Below are 9601 nucleotides of genomic sequence, written 5' to 3' on the forward strand. Positions count from 1 at the left end.
CACATGAGTCCTGTTCTGTCCATAAACTGAGAGTGAGACACTTGGACGTGTCTGTGTGTGTGAAGGCAGGTTGGGATCTTTGAGGCTTTAGTGTAGAGATGCAGGCTACACTTCCTTGGACCTCACCTGAGGAACATCTCTGAGCAAGTGTTTGTTCACTTGTTGTTTGAAGTGTCAGAAATCCCACCGTTCCCGTGTACCTGGAGACGAGGTGGATGAGCGTTGCTATGTTGTTGTCACTACGTTGCTAGGCAACTCAGCTCCTGTGCATTAAGTCTGTGTGTGGGAGGGGCCAATTAGGGGCATGCCTTAAGAGAAAACAACAGTTTTCAGTTAAGGTTAGTTAAAGCAACAGTATCTTACTTAAAAAAAAAAAAAAAAAAAAAAAAAAAAAAAAAAAACAGTTTGTGTGTGCATTTTGCTTGTGTTTATCACTCTGCTGTCGGCAGTGGGAGTGGACACTGGGAAACTAAACAGCTGAAGTCCTCAGCCCTGAGACGGCTATGCTAGCACTGTGAACAGTGTGACCACAGAATGAGGACAGTGAAGGTATAAAACAGGAGAGTTATACCTATGACGCAACAATCTGGGCAAAACTGAATGAAGCATTTATGAGGTGAACTTTGAATTCATGGATTAATGATGCAAGTGACACAAACACTCCTCAGGTGTGTTTTTAACAAAGGAACAACATAACATGACTTGAAGGCCAAAAAAGTTTTTCATAATGTGTGTTCATCAAAAATAATGTGATGTATAAAAGTGTGTACAGTGTGCAGAGAGTAAGTGAAAACAATGATGCAGGACAATGCAGGATGACTCAACATGCATGAGTCAAAAATACATCTGAGTACACTAGGGTGAGGGAACATGTGTAACATGTTTAAAAACTCATAAGTCCATTTTACATAATACAAACCTTTAAATCATACTAGCAATTGACATTTTTCTCATTTCCATGGCAACCTGCCTATGTCCTCATTTGCGTCCCTTTGGAGCTGACTAAGCGCTCAATACGTCCCCGCACTCATATTAGTGCTAATTAGGCTTTGTCCAACACTAAATGAAGGTATAGAGGGCAAGAGCAGAGAGGGGAGGGGCACAGTTACTATGGCTGCAGTTTGGTTTATGGTAAAAAAAATCTCTCTCTCTCTCCCTCTCCCTCCCTCTCCCTCTCTCTCTCTCTCTCTCTCTCTCTCTCTCTCTATATCTATATATATATATATATATATATATATATAAACACAAATTAATTTCAGTCACATGACATTTTTGAGGAAGGATTTTCCTGTATCCAAACGAATGGGGGAATCCCAGATATTTACATTGGTTGCATATAACAAGAAGCTGATGGCTTTTTAAACAAAGGAACAAGACACATGTGAAGAAGAACTGTGGACACTGTCTCTGCTTCACTCAAAACTGTTATTAACAGTAGAACATACAGGTGTTATAACAGTAGAACATGCAGGTGTTCACAGTAGAACATACAGGTGTTATAACAGTAGAACATGCAGGTGTTCACAGTAGAACACACAGGTGTTATAACAGTAGAACATACAGGTGTTATAACAGTAGAACATGCAGGTGTTATAACAGTAGAACATACAGGTGTTATAACAGTAGAACATACAGGTGTTATAACAGTAGAACATACAGGTGTATTAACAGTAGAACATGCAGGTGTTATAACAGTTGAACATACAGGTGTTATAACAGTAGAACATGCAGGTGTTATAACAGTAGAACACACAGGTGTTATAACAGTAGAACATACAGGTGTTATAACAGTAGAACATGCAGGTGTTCACAGTAGAACATACAGGTGTTATAACAGTAGAACACACAGGTGTTATAACAGTAGAACATGCAGGTGTTATAACAGTAGAACATACAGGTGTTATAACAGTAGAACATGCAGGTGTTCTAACAGTAGAACATGCAGGTGTTCACAGTAGAACATACAGGTGTATAACAGTAGAACATACAGGGTTATAACAGTAGAACATACAGGTGTTTATAACAGTAGAACATACATACAGGTGTTATAACAGTAGAACATACAGGTGTTATAACAGTAGAACACACAGGTGTTATAACAGTAGAACATGCAGGTGTTATAACAGTACAGGTGTTAACAGTAGAACATACAGGTGTTATAACAGTAGAACATACAGGTGTTATAACAGTAGAACATGCAGGTGTTTAACAGTAGAACATACAGGTGTTAACAGTAGAACATACAGGTGTTATAACAGTAGACACGCAGGTGTTATAACAGTAGAACACACAGGTGTAGAACAGGTGTTAACAGTAGAACACGCAGGTGTCAGTAGAACATATAACAGTAGAACATGCAGGTGTTAACAGTAGAACAACAGGTGTGTATAACAGTAGAACAACAGGTGTTATAACAGTAGAACATACAGGTGTTATAACAGTAGAACATGCAGGTGTTATAACAGTAGAACATGCAGGTGTTATAACAGTAGAACATGCAGGTGTTATAACAGTAGAACACAGGTGTTATAACAGTAGAACATACAGGTGTTATAACAGTAGAACATGCAGGTGTTATAACAGTAGAACATACAGGTGTTATAACAGTAGAACATGCAGGTGTTAGAACAACAGTTACATAACAGTGTAGAACAGTACACAGGTGTTATAACAGTAGAACATGCAGGTGTTATAACAGTAGAACATGCAGGTGTTATAACAGTAGAACATGCAGGTGTTCACAGTAGAACATACAGGTGTTCACAGTAGAACATACAGGTGTTAACAGTAGAACATGCAGGTGTTATAACAGTAGAACATATAACAGTAGAACATGCAGGTGTATAACAGTAGTTAAACAGTAGAACACAGGTGTTATAACAGTAGAACATACAGGTGTTTAACAGTAGAACATACAGGTGTATAACAGTAGAACAGGTGCAGGTGTTATAACAGTAGAGAACATGCAGGTGTTTATAACAGTAGAACATGCAGGTGTTAACAGTTAGAACACAGGTGTATAACAGTAGAACATACAGGTGTTAACATAGAACACAGGTGTAACAGTAGAACATACAGGTGTTATAACAGTAGAACATGCAGGTGTTATAACAGTAGAACATGCAGGTGTTATAACAGTAGAACATACAGGTGTTATAACAGTAGAACATACAGGTGTTAACAGTAGAAACAGGTGTAACAGAACATACAGGTGTTAACAGTAGAACAACAGGTAACAGTAGAACATACAGGTGTTATAACAGTAGAACAGTACAGGTGTTATAACAGTAAGAACATGCAGGTGTTATAACAGTAGAACATACAGTAACAGGTGTAACAGTAGAACATGCAGGTGTTATAACAGTAGAACATACAGGTGTTTATAACAGTAGAACACAGGTGTTATAACAGTAGAACATACAGGTGTTCACAGTAGAACATACAGGTGTTAACAGTAGAACACACAGGTGTTAACAGTAGAACATACAGGTGTTCACAGTAGAACATACAGGTGTTATAACAGTAGAACATGCAGGTGTTATAACAGTAACATCAGTTAACAGTTAGAACATACAGGTGTTATAACAGTAGAACATACAGGTGTTATAACAGTAGAACATACAGGTGTTATAACAGTAGAACATGCAGGTGTTATAACAGTAGAACATGCAGGTGTTATAACAGTAGAACATACAGGTGTTATAACAGTAGAACATACAGGTGTTAACAGTAGAACATACAGGTGTTATAACAGTAGAACATACAGGTGTTATAACAGTAGAACATGCAGGTGTTATAACAGTAGAACATACAGGTGTTATAACAGTAGAACATGCAGGTGTTATAACAGTAGAACATGCAGGTGTTTAACAGTAGAACATGCAGGTGTAACAGTAACAGTAGAAACATACAGGTGTTAAACAGTAGAACATACAGGTGTTATAACAGTAGATAACATACAGGTGTTATAACAGTAGAACATGCAGGTGTTTATAGAACACAGGTGTTAACAGTAAACATACAGGTGTTATAACAGTAGAACATACAGGTGTTATAACAGTAGAACATACAGGTGTTATAACAGTAGAACACACAGGTGTATTAACAGTAGAACACACAGGTGTTATAACAGTAGAACATGCAGGTGTTAACAGTAGAACATGCAGGTGTTCACAGTAGAACATACAGGTGTTATAACAGTAGAACATACAGGTGTATTAACAGTAGAACATGCAGGTGTTATAACAGTTGAACATACAGGTGTTATAACAGTAGAACATACAGGTGTTATAAGAGTAGAACACACAGGTGTTATAACAGTAGAACATGCAGGTGTTATAACAGTAGAACATACAGGTGTATTAACAGTAGAACATGCAGGTGTTATAACAGTTTAACAACAGTGTTAACAGTAGTACAGTGTTATAACAGTGTAGAACATACAGGTGTTATAACAGTAGAACATACAGGTGTTATAACAGTAGAACATATGCAGGTGTTATAACAGTAGAACATACAGGTGTTATAACAGTAGAACATGCAGGTGTATAACAGTTAGAACATACAGGTGTTATAACAGTAGAACATACAGGTGTTATAACAGTAGAACATACAGGTGTTTATAACAGTAGAACACGCAGGTGTTATAACAGTAGAACATACAGGTGTTAACATAGAACACAGGTGTTTATAACAGTAGAACATACAGGTGTTATAACAGTAGAACATGCAGGTGTTATAACAGTAGAACATACAGGTGTTCACAGTAGAACATACAGGTGTTAACAGTAGAACATGCAGGTGTTATAACAGTAGAACATGCAGGTGTTATAACAGTAGAACATGCAGGTGTTCACAGTAGAACATACAGGTGTTAACAGTAGAACATACAGGTGTTATAACAGTAGAACATACAGGTGTTATAACAGTAGAACATACAGGTGTTATAACAGTAGAACATGCAGGTGTTATAACAGTAGAACATACAGGTGTTATAACAGTAGAACATGCAGGTGTTATAACAGTAGAACATACAGGTGTTATAACAGTAGAACATACAGGTGTTCACAGTAGAACATACAGGTGTTAACAGTAGAACACACAGGTGTTAACAGTAGAACATACAGGTGTTATAACAGTAGAACATGCAGGTGTTATAACAGTAGAACATACAGGTGTTATAACAGTAGAACATGCAGGTGTTATAACAGTAGAACATACAGGTGTTATAACAGTAGAACATGAACACAGGTGTTATAACAGTAGAACAGTAGTTATAACATACAGGTGTTATAACAGTAGAACATACAGGTGTTATAACAGTAGAACAGGTGAAACAGTAGAACATACAGGTGTTAACAGTAGAACACACAGGTGTTAACAGTAGAACATACAGGTGTTATAACAGTAGAACATACAGGTGTTATAACAGTAGAACATGCAGGTGTTATAACAGTAGAACATGCAGGTGTTCACAGTAGAACATACAGGTGTTATAACAGTAGAACATACAGGTGTTATAACAGTAGAACATACAGGTGTTATAACAGTAGAACATGCAGGTGTTATACAGTAGAACATGCAGGTGTTATAACAGTAGAACATACAGGTGTTAACAGTAGAACATACAGGTGTTATAACAGTAGAACATACAGGTGTTATAAACAGTAGAAACATACAGGTGTTATAACAGTAGAACATGCAGGTGTTAACAGTAGAACATACAGGTGTTATAACAGTAGAACACGCAGGTGTTATAACAGTAGAACACACAGGTGTATACAGTAGACAGTATAACAGAACATGCAGGTGTTATAACAGTAGAACATGCAGGTGTTAACAGTAGAACACATGCAGGTGTTATAACAGTAGAACATACAGGTGTTATAACAGTAGAACATGCAGGTGTTATAACAGTAGAACATACAGGTGTTATAACAGTAGAACATGCAGGTGTTAACAGTAGAACATACAGGTGTTATAACAGTAGAACATGCAGGTGTTATAACAGTAGAACATGCAGGTGTTATACAGTAGAACATGCAGGTGTTATAACAGTAGAACATACAGGTGTTATAACAGTAGAACATGCAGGTGTTATAACAGTAGAACATACAGGTGTTATAACAGTAGAACACAGGTGTTATAACAGTAGAACAGTAGAACATACAGGTGTTCACAGTAGAACATACAGGTGTTAACAGTAGAACATGCAGGTGTTATAACAGTAGAACATGCAGGTGTTATAACAGTAGAACATGCAGGTGTTATAACAGTAGAACATACAGGTGTTCACAGTAGAACATACAGGTGTTAACAGTAGAACATGCAGGTGTTATAACAGTAGAACATGCAGGTGTTATAACAGTAGAACATACAGGTGTTATAGAACATGCAGGTGTTATAACAGTAGAACATGCAGGTGTTATAACAGTAGAACATACAGGTGTTAACAGTAGAACATACAGGTGTTATAACAGTAGAACATACAGGTGTTATAACAGTAGAACATACAGGTGTTATAACAGTAGAACATGCAGGTGTTATAACAGTAGAACATGCAGGTGTTCACAGTAGAACATACAGGTGTTATAACAGTAGAACATACAGGTGTTATAACAGTAGAACATACAGGTGTTATAACAGTAGAGCATACAGGTGTTATAACAGTAGAGCATACAGGTGTTATAACAGTAGAACACACAGGTGTTATAACAGTAGAACACACAGGTGTTATAACAGTAGAACACGCAGGTGTTATAACAGTAGAACACGCAGGTGTATAACAGTAGAAACGCAGGTGTTATAACAGTAGAACACGCAGGTGTTATAACAGTAGAACACGCAGGTGTTATAACAGTAGAACACGCAGGTGTTATAAACAGTAGAACACAGGTGTTTAACAGTAGAACATACAGTGTTATAACAGTAGAACATACAGGTGTTATAACAGTAGAACATACAGGTGTTATAACAGTAGAACACGCAGGTGTTATAACAGTAGAACACACAGGTGTTATAACAGTAGAACACGCAGGTGTTATAACAGTAGAACACGCAGGTGTTATAACAGTAGAACAGTATATACAGGTGTATAACATAGAACACGCAGGTGTTATAACAGTAGAACACACAGGTGTTATAACAGTAGAACACGCAGGTGTTATAACAGTAGAACACGCAGGTGTTATAACAGTAGAACACGCAGGTGTTATAACAGTAGAACACGCAGGTGTTATAACAGTAGAACACGCAGGTGTTATAACAGTAGAACACGCAGGTGTTATAACAGTAGAACACGCAGGTGTTATAACAGTAGAACACGCAGGTGTTATAACAGTAGAACACGCAGGTGTTATAACAGTAGAACACGCAGGTGTTATAACAGTAGAACACGCAGGTGTTATAACAGTAGAACACGCAGGTGTTATAACAGTAGAACACGCAGGTGTTATAACAGTAGAACACACAGGTGTTATAACAGTAGAACATACAGGTGTTATAACAGTAGAACATGCAGGTGTTATAACAGTAGAACATGCAGGTGTTCACAGTAGAGAGTGCAGCAGAGTGTCACGGTGTCGGTGGAGTCAGAGTACAACACGTCTGCAGCAATGAAAATAGTGACTTTATTCTACAGTAGTCTGCAGTGGTCATGGTCACATTTTTATACAGCACTTTTCCACTTTCAAAGCTCAAAACACTTTATATCAAGGAACCGTTCACACACTCACACACTCACACACTCACACACTCACACAAACACTAGGAATGAGGTGGGTTTTACCCAAGAACACAACAACAACATCCCACACTCTGTGGGAGCTGAAATCAGACCTTGAACCGACTCACTGGATCTGACCGTTTATGTTTTTGTCAAGAGCGGGATTCTAACCGCCAACCTTCAGATCAGTGGACAAACTCTACCAACTGAGCTCCTGTGGCCCTAATGCTATGAGTGAATAGTAATATCCCTTTTGACAGTTTTAAAAAGCCCTGGTAACTTTGAGTCATTTTGGGAGTGGTCACTCCTAAGTCAGGCTCCTGCATCTACAGGCCTCAGTTTCCTGAGCACTGCTGGAGGATCCCAGTCACAGGATCCTGGTTTCACATAACTGCCTTATCCAGGAGACTGACATAAGGATCAGGTTTTGATCCAGACATTTTAGGCAAAGTGTGACAGACAGGTTAGGTTTTTGATTTGGTTATATTAAAGGCATATTTCATAGAAGTACAGATAGATTCATGTTTATCATTAGAGCCCTAAGGGGAAGACTCTCAGTCAGTATGTGAGCTGTCCTATAAGGGAGGGATGAGACACAACTTTCACAAGATGAGACACAAGATTGCGACCACAAGACAAGATTTTTTCACATATTTTGAGTAAATAAAATGTGCAGTTCAATTTGACTTCACCATTTTTGATTGACATTATTTCATACATTGTTGTTGTTGTTGTTATAGCCCTGCTTTTTGGATCTAAAATGTCTCAAGAAACTCACGTCAAGATCTTGACCCATATCAACTATAGGCTACTGACAAACCTTCTGTGAAGGCCCGTGTCCAATATGTCTATTTTTAGTTTTTATATTATCTTGTCTTTGGCTACACCTTTAATTAATGAACAAATACATGAAAATGCTGAAAACTGAGGAATATCAGAGAATGGTGTGAATAGAATAAATCTAGAGAGAGCAGTCCTAAAGTACAGCGCTGTAGGTCACAGGGAATAAGAGCAAATGTAGTTTACTCTAACTTTGTCACCCAGTCTCTGACTAAAGGCACTCAGGTAATCTATAGAAAGTCGAGAGGCAAAGTAGAGAATACTGGTCATTTCCTACATGCACCTGGTGTAGTAGGAAGAGTTTGTCACTTTTGAGAGGATCTACAATCTGCTCCTCTCCATGAGGGGATTACACTTTGTCTGGAATGTATCTTGTATTTATTTATTACACTACAGATGTTTCCACAGATCTGACGTGTAACCTGGACTGGTGGCCTCCCGTGAGTGTCTCCATGACGACCACAGAGGAACAAACTAGGCAAAGCTGTACTTTGAAGTGTAGCCTCAGAGTTAATGAGAGGATTTTAGGCTGTTTAAAAAAACAAAAAAAACAAAAAAACTTTGACACCAGCTGACAAATTAGAAGTGGGCCAAGATATCTGTTGCCATGGAAACAGTAACTCAAACTTACCAGGGACAAAACCAGGTTAAACACTATAGATAACGCGACACTAGATTGTAATGTGCATAATGATACAAGAGAACCTGTCACAACACGCCCGCAACACCGAATCAACTCATTACGCGCTCGAAATGTGTAATTACACGGCCCGGAGGCGCGTTTCACGCCATGTTAAGAGTAAAAGCGCCACTGTCTCCACGCAGAACTGCTGCTGCTTTTTCACCACTTAAAAGCGTCCAGATGTCACGTAAACGAGCCGCATCTATGGATCCTCATCTGATCCATCTGGGTTATTTCTGTATTTAGGTTGCCGATGCGGGCTGCGCTGAGCGGCGTTGCTTTCGTCCAATGAGCGAGCGGAGCTGCTGCTCTCCCGGTGTTGTGCCCTAAAACTCACCCTTGTCAAAATGTGACCC

The sequence above is a fragment of the Boleophthalmus pectinirostris genome, unplaced genomic scaffold (assembly GCF_026225935.1).
Source record: "Boleophthalmus pectinirostris isolate CB_2022bp ecotype Guang Dong unplaced genomic scaffold, ASM2622593v1 HiC_scaffold_7, whole genome shotgun sequence".
Lineage (NCBI taxonomy): Eukaryota > Metazoa > Chordata > Actinopteri > Gobiiformes > Gobiidae > Boleophthalmus > Boleophthalmus pectinirostris.